Source organism: Tasmannia lanceolata, unplaced genomic scaffold (genome assembly GCF_043159265.1).
Source record: "Tasmannia lanceolata isolate RefF3 unplaced genomic scaffold, GAP_Taslan_0.1 ptg000020l, whole genome shotgun sequence".
NCBI lineage: Eukaryota > Viridiplantae > Streptophyta > Magnoliopsida > Canellales > Winteraceae > Tasmannia > Tasmannia lanceolata.
In genome coordinates this window covers 1,174,461-1,185,862 of record NW_027518697.1, presented here as the reverse complement: position 1 = coordinate 1,185,862, position 11,402 = coordinate 1,174,461, and positions in this window count along the sequence as shown.

Below are 11,402 nucleotides of genomic sequence, written 5' to 3'. Positions count from 1 at the left end.
CCTCAGCTGAAGGTTCGTACATAGATTGAAGGGTTAGGATGATCCGATGGAGCTGATTTTTTGGGCACACCATATCTATGTCAGGACCCATCAGATGAACGCTTTGGATCATCCAAATAATGTGGGCCCGTACCCGAATCCAAACACTACCAAAAAATCATCCAAATAATGTGGGCCCACATTGTTTGGATGATCCAAATCGTTCATTTGATGGGTCCTGACATAGTTAGGGTGTGCCCAAAAAATCAGCTCCATCGGATCATCCTAACCCTTCAATCTATGGACGAACCTTCAGCTGAGGGGGCCTACCTTAAACAAATTGAAACTACAAGGGTGTATTTGTCACGTTTTAAACTATAGGGGTGGAAGTGGATGTGTCAGAAACTAGAGGGGGTGTAAATGTAATTATCCCTTTAACTTTTAACTAACAATAGAAAAAAATGTACATACTATAACTTATGTAACTCGGGTCGGGTCGGGTCGGGCCCCTTCAAACCCGGCTCGACCCGAGATTCATGCGGGCTTTTAAATGCTGAACCCGGCTCGACCCAAAACCAATGAAACCTGAACCCGACCCAGGCTATTTTCGGGTCGGGTCGACGCGGGTCGGGTTTTACCCGGCTCGAGTTGCAGCCCTACTTTAAACTATCAAAATGCCACTAAGATCAAGAGAACTGCTCATTTTTATGAAAGTTTATCAATTCCTCAAATGGGTTTCCTCACTAGCAACCAAAACCAGAACCTGAATTAAAAAATGCTAGAAAAAACTACAATTTTGTAGTTTTTTCCACACACACATTTAAAAAAACAACAACAGAACTTTTGTTATCGTGGGATTTAAAAAACCTAAGATTTCCCATTCAGTTTCCCTGAGCTTTAGGGGCTGTTTGGATACAAGGATTTTAAAATCCTGGATCCTGGATTTCCTCAAAATCCTAGGTGGGAGACAAGAGAAGAAGGAGACAGTCCATCATTGTCTGATTTCTCGCCCCTCTTTTCGTTGAGCGAGAAAGAGTAGGAGATCGTCCCATGTTTTACAAATCTGAGGATGGGGGAGAGATTTCTAAAACTTTCATACTTAAAATCCAAGAAAACAATTGATATCCAAGATTATAAAGAAGGGGACCGTCCGTCGTTTTCTGATTTCTCGCCCTTCTTTTACACTGCTTTCATTAATGGGTTTTTCTTCAAACAGAGTCTAGAAGCAAATGGAAGGAGCAAAAAAAATAAGGAAATCATCACCCCGAAGCAGAGAAATACCTGCAAAAGCAAATCTCTTCTTAGGCCAGGCACCATTTTCCCCTGCCATACGATGAGGGGGGGGGGGGGGGGGGGAGGGGGGGGTGATGAAATATAGGAAATGAAATTTAGGTTCTCGCTGGGCTGGAGAGAAGTAATTCAAGTGAAAATGACTTGAGAAAAGGGGCAATGAGTTAATAAAATTAGGCCACGTTTAAATACATCATGTTTTTGTATTTGGATTTGGATTCTGAGTTTTCGATACAAAATACGTCAATCATCCTCATGCTCATGCTGCACGAGAGAGAGAGAGAGAGAGAGAGAGAGAGAGAGAGAGAGAGAGAGAGAGAGAGAGAGAGAGAGGGAGGGTTGGGGAGTTTGGCAGTTGCAGCAGCGAGGTCGAGGAGCAACGAGGGTGAAGGTAATTGCCACAAATATTGATTTCCTAATAATGTCTTGTAGAACAGATTTGAAAATCGAATATTTTTTTCACTGTTTTAGCTGATTTGGAATCAAAGGATCTAATCCAATTCCAAATCATAACTACAAATGTGAGAAATCCAAATCTAAATCTTGTGGGTGTCCAAACCTGGCCTTAGGGTTTTTTTTTTTTTAAATTCTTGTGGGGTCCAGCATAGGGATGCATGAGCACGCCCCATCAGGCACTGAAAAATACTTATTAGCATGTAAATGTAAGCCAGCAAAATTGACTTTTTTTAATAGGAGCTGCTTGTATCTTCATGTTAATTGCTATATTTTATTGTGGACATTTCTTGTGGAGACGTAGGGAACGTTTGACTACCAGCAAGAAATGCCATGATACATTGTGGGCAAGACACCCCATAATTCATCGCACTCATGCCTTGTTGAAACATAGCTACTACTGGCTCAGGATGATCGACGACGTGGAAGATCCTCACATGCCTCACATGCCAATAAGATAAGTTGGAGAGGGCTGAGCCATTGGGACTCTTAGACCCATTGCCAATGCCCTTTTCATGATAAACTGGGGTCTCCAAGATGGAGATGAGGGTGAAGTTCCTAAAAATCCAGAAAGAGAATCGGGAAACTACACTCTCCAGCTATAAGATGCGGTTAAAAGTTAGGAAACAAAAAAGTCTACTTGAAATTGGATCGGTCTTTTCCTGGTTTCTAGCCGCATTTCATCACCGGATGGTCTGATTTTTTGGATTCTGTGTCTTGATTTTTAGGGAATTCACTTTCATCTCCACCTTGGAGATCCTGATTTATCATGAAAAGAAATTCCTAGTGGCCAAACGTTCCCTTAGGTTAAAATTGTGCACCCTGCCAATGGGTAATAATACGTTGGTAATTGTCGACCCTTCCAATGGGGAAATAATATGTTGGCAAGTGGATCCCACCAATGGGAAAAATATGTTGGCCCTGTCGACAAGAATTGTGTTCGAACAAGTTTCGATACTGTTGACCGCCGATGAGACATAGTGTCTAGTGGAACCACAGTGCTCTCCTATATGGTGTGGACTAAGCCGATGACCATGAAGTGACTTTGTTTAGTATGTGATTTGTGCATGACCTCTTTCGTTATTATCGGTCTGATTCTTCAGCCAATGTTCAATTGACTTAGTTTGATCGCAACGTACTTGTGTTCTACCATACTTGTGAAATCGTCGGTGTTACCTATGGAATATGTGACCATGCTTCTCATTTCATGTTTCATAAATCAATTATTCTAGCCCCTAGTTCTCTTGGCCTGCTTAGACCCAGCTAGAGGAATTCTTTATTACTTTACTGAGCGTTAGCTTACCTGTGGTTTATATTTTTAAGATCCTAAGTCCCAATTCTCACAAAGATCCAAGGGTGCGGGGGCACAGTCCTCCATTTCGGGAATTAGTTCTTTGATTTACCTTCTTTAGTGAGTATTTGTTTTTAGATTATCGAGATGAACAATGATGGTTTAAGTTTGATATAGGATTAGTGTGAGATTTCTACAAATTACTTCTATTTATTATTGTTGTAAGGACTTTAGCACATTTACATATGCCTAGTTTTATTTTGGATGAATGACTAAGTGGGATGTGATATAGAATGCCTGCACGATTGTAAGGTTCGCCTTGCAGGTGTTCAGCATTGTCGCGTGCCCGATATAGATATCAGGTCGGGGCACGACATAAACAGCAAATCTACTTTTTCTCAAAAAAAAAAATGCTATTTAAAATGGCATTTTGCTAACTCCTAGTACGACCACTCGGCTGCCCTTGTTGTTTGACCTATGCATCCTCTTATAAGTTGGCTGTCGTTTGATCAAATATCAAGGGTGGCACCTTGATTTCGCACAGCTAAACACCGACGCCATATAAAGACCCCTTTGGACTGTGGGTTCGTCTCTCTCACTCTCTCTCATGTTGATTTTTCTCACGTCTCTTTCTCTCCAGGTAAACTACAATTCAACAAAAGTGAAATGGAGGAGAATGGAAGAGATGGATGGCAGTCTATTTCGATTGTCAAGACTCTGAGGGTGCACTTGGATTGTCGGAATCATGCGTTGGAATCGGGATCAGATTCCAACTCCACCGATTCCGGCATTTGGTGCAAAAAATAAAAAATAAAAAATGCACGCAATCAAAGGCAGACTTGACGCCCGGGTGTATTTAGAGTTGGAAAATGCCTTAGTCTTTCCCACCCCAAGAGGTGCTATTTAAATCCCAACACGGTTTGAATGCAATTTTTATTAGAAATTTTTTGAATTAAAATTTTATTTTAATTATTTTCTCATTCCATTTAGGCCCTATTTGGATTGTAGGAATTTTCTGGGAAAGTTTGGAATGACTTTTTATTCTAATTTTCTTACTGTTTTATACACAAAAAAAGATGACTGGAACCAACCGTATTCATTTTTTACTTAGAGGGACTTTCAATTTACAATAATATCCCCTTAAGCAGGGGCAGAGCCAGGAATTCACACTTGGGTTGGGGTGCATTCGGGGGGGGGGGGGGGGGGGGGGGTCATGGCCATTAAACCATCCAAGCATTCATGTGCAGGCCATGTAACTTAAAAGAGATTTTGCTAGTCATTGGAGGGCCATGGGCCCCCCATTCTATATGTGCCTCCGACCCTGCCCCCTAAGTCAACCATAATCATATGATTTCCCTCAAAATCGTAGAAAGAAACAACTTTTCTAAGAATTTTTTTCCCCAAGAAATGTTTTTCTTGTAATCTAAACAGTGCACTAAGGGAGAATCGGACTAGGAGCATTCCAAACACAGACCGAAGTTGCTTTAACATCCCTTCGTGTGGAAAACCAAGAAAGCCTCATTCTCTTTCATTATTTTTTTTAAAAAAAAGGGAAATGATTTCAGCGCTCGAATGTTTTGATAAACATACGCTCACTTGTTTGTCGTGTAGTATTTAAAGGGTTTTAAGAGCTTTTTGAGAACCATAATATCCTCTGACATCCCTTTATATACCACAGGACAAACAAGTGGAGCGCATGTTTATCAAAACACTAGAGCGCAGAAATCATTTCCAAAAAAAAAAATGTTAGCTTATTTTTTGCAAAGGGATTTGCTAGGGACCATGCTAGAAAATCATTTCACGGCTTGCTGTTGCATGTGAGAGCAGCCACCTCAGATGAATCGAACTAATAGGACAAAATCTACTGAAAAGTGAGCCTGTGTGGTTGCTCTCACGAGGAACAGCAAGCCACCAAATGCCTTTCTGCGATTGTCCCTACCAATGCAAACTCCTTTTGTAAATGAAGGACACAATTTTAAACATGTTAAATCATTCTTTCCGTGTTTCTGAGAATTTGACCTTCTTTTTACTCTAATACCGATACCATATTAAGGGATTTGCTAGCATCCATCGAAGAAGGCATTTCGCGGCTGGGCTCACTTTTCAGCAGATTTTGTTTTTGATGTGGCTTCTCTCACGTGCTACAGCCTATCCGCGAAATGCCTTCTGTGATGGACCCTAGCCAAACCCCTATATTAAACTCTAATTTTGGTCCGAATCACGTTTTCCTAACTAGTTACAAGTGGTCAACAACGAACATATGGACTGGCAAATGCGTTGGTCTTTTCTTTCTTTCCCTGAAATCTGAATAACGTTTTGCTTACTAATTACAAGTAATGGTCTACGTTCAATGAACAGATAAACTGGCAAATGCTTTGGATCTTTCAATGGATTTGATTCTTTGTGATATTGTCCACCTACATGATTCCATGAATTAAATATCCTTGTCCTCATCGTTCCATTTGACTCGGGTTTTGACCCTGGATTCGCAACTCTCTCTCTCTCTCTCTCTCTCTCTACATTTCACTACATGCAATGACTAAGAAGGGTGACTAATCTAGCACCATTGGCCTTAGAAGACTAACTTATTTTGTCTGTTTCAGTATTTGAGGAGGTCAATTTTCCATGCAGACTTATGGTTTTGGTAATTTCTTTGTAGTTTCGTTTGTTATAATTTGTAAGCATATAAGTCTTAGCAGTCCTCTTATTTAGTTGATTTTAGCACCTAAAGTGGTCAATCGTCCCTGAAGATTCATGGCTTGGGTTGTTTCTCTGGAGGTTCCTTCTGTTTTGTAAGCTTACAGCTTCCAATTATCTTGAGTTTTTGAATTCAAAGCCTTGAATTTTTTTTCCTTAATTTGGATATTGACCCCCTCTCTCTCATTTAGTTTTTAAATCCATAGCATTGAATTGTTATTCCTTTGGAGGCAAAATTATATGGCGTACACGCGGAGCTGCACGTAATAGGGTGCGACCATAGTAGACAAAAAAATGGGACAGGAAAGATGTGGGTTTAATGCCGTATCGTTTTTCTTTTCTTTTTTTCTTTTTTTTATCTGTAAGATGGGATCGAACCTAAGACCTCAAGGTTGAGAAACAAAGCCTTAAACCTTGAACAACAGGCCCAACCCCCCAAAAAGTTATTTAATATATGAGGATAGAATTGCTGCGCGCTCAGCTAAGCTTAGCTGCGCTCGAGCACAGAAACAAGGGTAGGCCACATTTTGGGTGGGATCCAAAGCATTCATTTGATGGGCCCTTTCATGGGTAGGGTGTCCACCAAAAATCAGCGCCATTGGATCACCTTAGGGTGTCCATTTGTGGGGCTAAAAATGGACAGATCTGTGGACAAACAGTATCTGTCCATTTTTAGCCCCACAAATGGACACCCATTGGTGATCCAATGGAGCTGACTTTTGGTAGGCCCCACATCCATGATGGAGCCTTCCAAATGAATGGTTAGGATCATCCCCCCAATGGCCCCACCCCCCTATTTCTATGCTCGAGGGCAACAACCCTTTTCTCTTAATATATCTAAAATTTGAGATTTACTAGGGTCCATCTCGAAAGGCATTTCGCAGAACGTCTGTTGCATGAGAGAGCCGCCAGCTCATGAATAATGACAAAATCTGTTGGAAAGTGAGCCTATGTGGCGGCTCTCCCATACAACAGGCGTTCTGCGAAATGCCTTTTGCGATGGACCCTAGCAAAATAAAGCGAGGTAAAGTTAGAAAGTTAGCCAAAAAGCGTGTTTTAAACATCTTCCACTAAAAAAAAGCGAGAAAAGAAATGAAAAACATATTTTTTTTTGGGCGATGATTTTTTCGCCCCTCCCCCCCTTAGGATTATGTGCCCCCCTTTTAACGTGATTTTGACCTAAAAAACATTAAAGTCTGCCCACAAATCACATTAAAGGGGGCGCATAATCCTACTGTATCATCTCCCTTTTTTTTATGTAGAAGTTTTGAACACAGAATTAAATGGTGAATCTACAAAACACGTTTTTTCTCAAAAGAAAACGTGCCGTTTAAAATGGTGTTTTGCTAACTATGTGTAGGACAAATCTGCCGGCCTTGGTGTTTGACCGATGAGAGCCACTTAAATTATGTTGGCTGTTGTTGTTGATGGATCAAATATCAAGGGTGGCACTAGGGGTGTAAACGAGCCGAGCTTGGCCAGGCTCGGCTCAGCTCGTTAAGCTCAAAAGCTCGGCTCGGGCTCGAACCAGGCTCGGGCTCTGCTCGGCTCGGTCAGGCTCGGCCAGGCTCGCGAGCCTTACCGAGCTCGGGTTATATTAAGTTCACACCCCTAATCTTCCCTGGACAGCCCTATCTAGTGTAATTTAACTACTTTTTTTACACTATGGTGGGTGGTCCAAGTAACAAATGGGGTTCCAAAAATGAAGTGACATATTTTGCCTCCCCCTTTCACTCCCTAGACAACCCTTCTAGTGTATATATTAATATATAATATATAGCTTCTCGATTGTCTTGCATTGAACATTTTGAAACTTCTCTCGCTTTTAATCTGTACTATATATATATGAGTTTTTATATGGTGCCCGACCATCAAGTACTCTGAAAGCCATACCACCCTTGGTATTTGATCCAGCAGTAGCACACTTTCACACTTTCAAACTTTCTAAGAGGCTGTTGTTGGATCAAATATCGAGGGTGATACGTTTGATGTACCACTTCACTGGACTTGACGGTCGGCCGCCATACAATTTCTCCTATATATAATGGTAAAACTTAGTGGCCCTTGAGGTTATTAAAATCTTTATAAATGTAAGGTCTCCTTTGACTCCCTAAGATTTATTTAAAACATTATAAATGTAAAATTCTCTTAATTATTAAATACCTTATTAAGCTAAATTTCTACACATCTACTAAAACATTTTATATATGTAAATGGGAAATGATATTTTCTCCCCTCTCAACTCAACTCAACAAAGCCTCTGTCCCGAACTAGTTGGGGTCGGCTAAATGAATCCTTTAGAAAAATTTCCTGAAGAAGGTGAAAGGAATCTACCCGGCTTTAGTTGGGTTCTTCCACATGGATCATTTTCTTCCATTCTATCCTATCCAAGGTCATGTTCTCTGTTATGTTCACTATCAAGTCTTTCCTCACTGTTTTTACCTAAGTTGTTTTCGGTCTGCCCCTACTTCTTTTTACTCCATCAACTTGGCACGAGTCGCCTCTTCTCACTGGAGCATCTAAAGGCCTACGTTGGATATGTCCAAATCATCTAAAGTGGTGCTCTCTCATCTTCTCCTCAATTGGTGCCACTCCCACCTTTTTACGAATGTCTTCATTTTTAATTCTATCTAACCTTGTATGGCCGCACATCCATCTAAGCATTCGTATCTCCGCTATACTTATTTTATGCATGCGTTGCTTCTTGGTGGCCCAACATTCTGAGCTGTACACCATGGCTAGCCTCACAAATGTCATATAAAACTTTCCCTTCAACTTGGTAGGGATTTTACGTTCGCACAGAACTTCTGAGACAAGCTTCCACTTCAACCAACCTGCTCTTATTCTATGGTTAATATCTTCTTTAATCTCTCCTTGTGTAGAATTGAACAGAGATAGCGAAAGATATCCCTCTTAGGTACCTCCTATCCGGTCATATTTACTACATCCCCGTCCCGCCTCCTTACTAAAGTTACATTGTTGCACTCTATATTTCCCCCTCAGACTAATAAAATCCCCCCCTTTAACGTTCTAAGTAAGTTTTGAACGCAAAGAAAAACGTTAAAGGGGGTGAATTTATCCTCAAGCAATGAAATATTCTCATAGAAACCGTTAAAGGGCGGGGGGATTTTATCCATTTAAGGGGGAGGGGGGGATATCATTTCCCTATGTAAATTTCTTTACAGATCTTAAATACTTTATAAAAATAAATATTCATTAAGAGGAATGCTAAACTAAGGGGCACCTTTGCAAAAATTGGATGAAAGGACGCCCCCATTGGTTGCTCTTCACCAAAGTGCAATTAATTTTCTTGGACTCTTAAATGCTATAAATGCACTTTAGTAACCCCCAACCAGTGGGGGTGCCCTTTCATCCAATTTCTGGCCCTTCAGTCTAGCAATCCTCATTAACTGAGAGGATTGCTAAACTGAGGGGCGCCCTTGCTAAATTGGATGAAAGGGACCCCCATTGGTTGTACTTCACCAAAGTGCAATTAATGTTCTCTGACTTTTAAATGTTATAAATACACTTTGGTAACCCCAACCAATGGGGGCGCTCTTTCATTCAATTTCTGCAAGGGCACCCTTCAATCTAGCAGTCCTCATTGACTAAGACGAATGCTAAATTGAGGGGTGTCCTTTCAGAAATTGGCTGAAAAGGCGCCCCAATACTTATGTTTTTAATGTGCTGCCTCACATATTTAATATTTACACATAGTAAGTATAATGTGAAAACATGCGTGTGGCCCTCTGTTTCTTTAAAATTTATGAATATAAACTTTCTTTAGGGCCCGTTTGGATGCCGAGAAGATTTTGATTTGGATTTCTCACATTTGGAGCCCTTTTGCATTCTTATTTGGATCCGGATCAAATCCTTGGATTTCCAAATTAACGATTGACAGTGAAAAAAAATCAGATTTCCAAATATGCTGTGGAAAGAAGTAAGTGGAAATCCACAGATCTGGCATTTTCCTTCACCCTATTTGCTCCTCAACCTCTCCCCTCCATTAGGAAGTACCCCCTTCCCTCTCTGTCTCCCTCAACATAAGCTGGCGGATCTATTCATTTTGTATTCAAAACTCAATTCCAAATCCAAATACAAAATATGTGGTATCCAAACCGGCCCTTAACTATATATATTTTAATAGCTCCTTTAACAATTAAACACCTTATAAAAGTCAATTTTTTCTGATGGATGTAAAATTTTCGTAGTTATTGAATGCATTATATTTTTAAGCTTTGGCCATTTGGATCTGATAAATTGGTAATGATATTGGCACTACCGTAGGGTTAATCAATGGAGCAAATGCCCTGGAAAATGGATTCGATCTTTCAATGAATTTGATTATTTCTTATATGGCCCACCCACACCACAGTCTGGTAGGAAACCATCTCTTTCATTTCTTCTCATGACTGTATGAATTAAGTATCTCAGTCCTCATCCTTCTGCTCGACTCGGGTTTTCACCCTGGATTTCTAGCAATAAAGATGCTCTCTCTCCCACCCACGCTACAGTGTGGTAGGAAACCATCTCTTTCATTTCTTCTCATGACTCCATGAATTAAGTATCTCAGTCCTCATCCTTCTGCTTGACTCGGGTTTTCACTTTGGATTCCTAGCCATAAAGATGCTCTCTCTCTCTCTCTTTCTCTCTCTGTCTCTCTCTCTCTCTCGGTAACGACAACAAGAACTTCTCTCTCGGTAACGACAACAAGAACTTCATTGACTTGTCCTTCAAACTTTTTATTACCGCCATATCTTTGCATGTAATTGTTGGAACGTGTAATTCAAACCGTGTGGGTTCCATCCAAGTTAACCAAAGTCTTTTACGTTTTTTTAGGGTATGAGAGTCAGTGGTATTCCAAGTGCTTGAAGGTTCTAGAGTTAGTATCAAGAGAGTCCTTTTCTTATTTGATGTTTATCTTGTTTTAGGTGATCAGAATAATGAGCTATTTTATAGGTGGACAAGTTCGGTAGAGTTTTACTTGGATTGTTAAACAGTAGAAAACGTGTGAGTCTTGACGTAAGAAACAGATGTCTATATATATGGTTCTCTTATTATTTACTTTTGAATGGAATGAATAAGATTGAAAAAACAAGGAGACGTTTTCTACTGTCAATAATTAGTGCCTCTTCTAATTCCTTTCCAGGTCATGTGTTCTAATATTCTTTAGTTTATAAAAAATTCTACAGTAATTTGGAAATGGAAATTTGGGAAGTTTGAATGTATAGACTTTGAAAAAATAATGCCATATGAAGTTCATACTATGAGAAGATTGACATGGTCATTCTAGTACAATCTGGATCATTCATCTTAGGTTGTGTTTAGGATGGCTTAGGGCTGTTGCTTGGCATTTGGGAGCCAAGTTAGCAAAACTCCTTGTATGGTTGCCAATATAGTATTGGAATTCTTGGAAACTCCGAGGGATGTCTCCAGACTCCAGTTAATCTTTCCATGTCTACTAATGTGTCACCCTTGGTCCCCTCCTTATAATATCCAAGCCAAAAATAACAAAATTAAAATGGTGGATGATAGGGTATGAAAAACAAAAGCCAATTAGCCATCGACACGTGGCTCCTGGATGGCCCACCACAAATCCAGCGTCGGCCCAGGGGTAATCCGGTAATTACCTAAGAGTAGGTAAACCTAAACCCACAGGAGGGCCGACACCTGTCCTGGGATAGGTAATCCA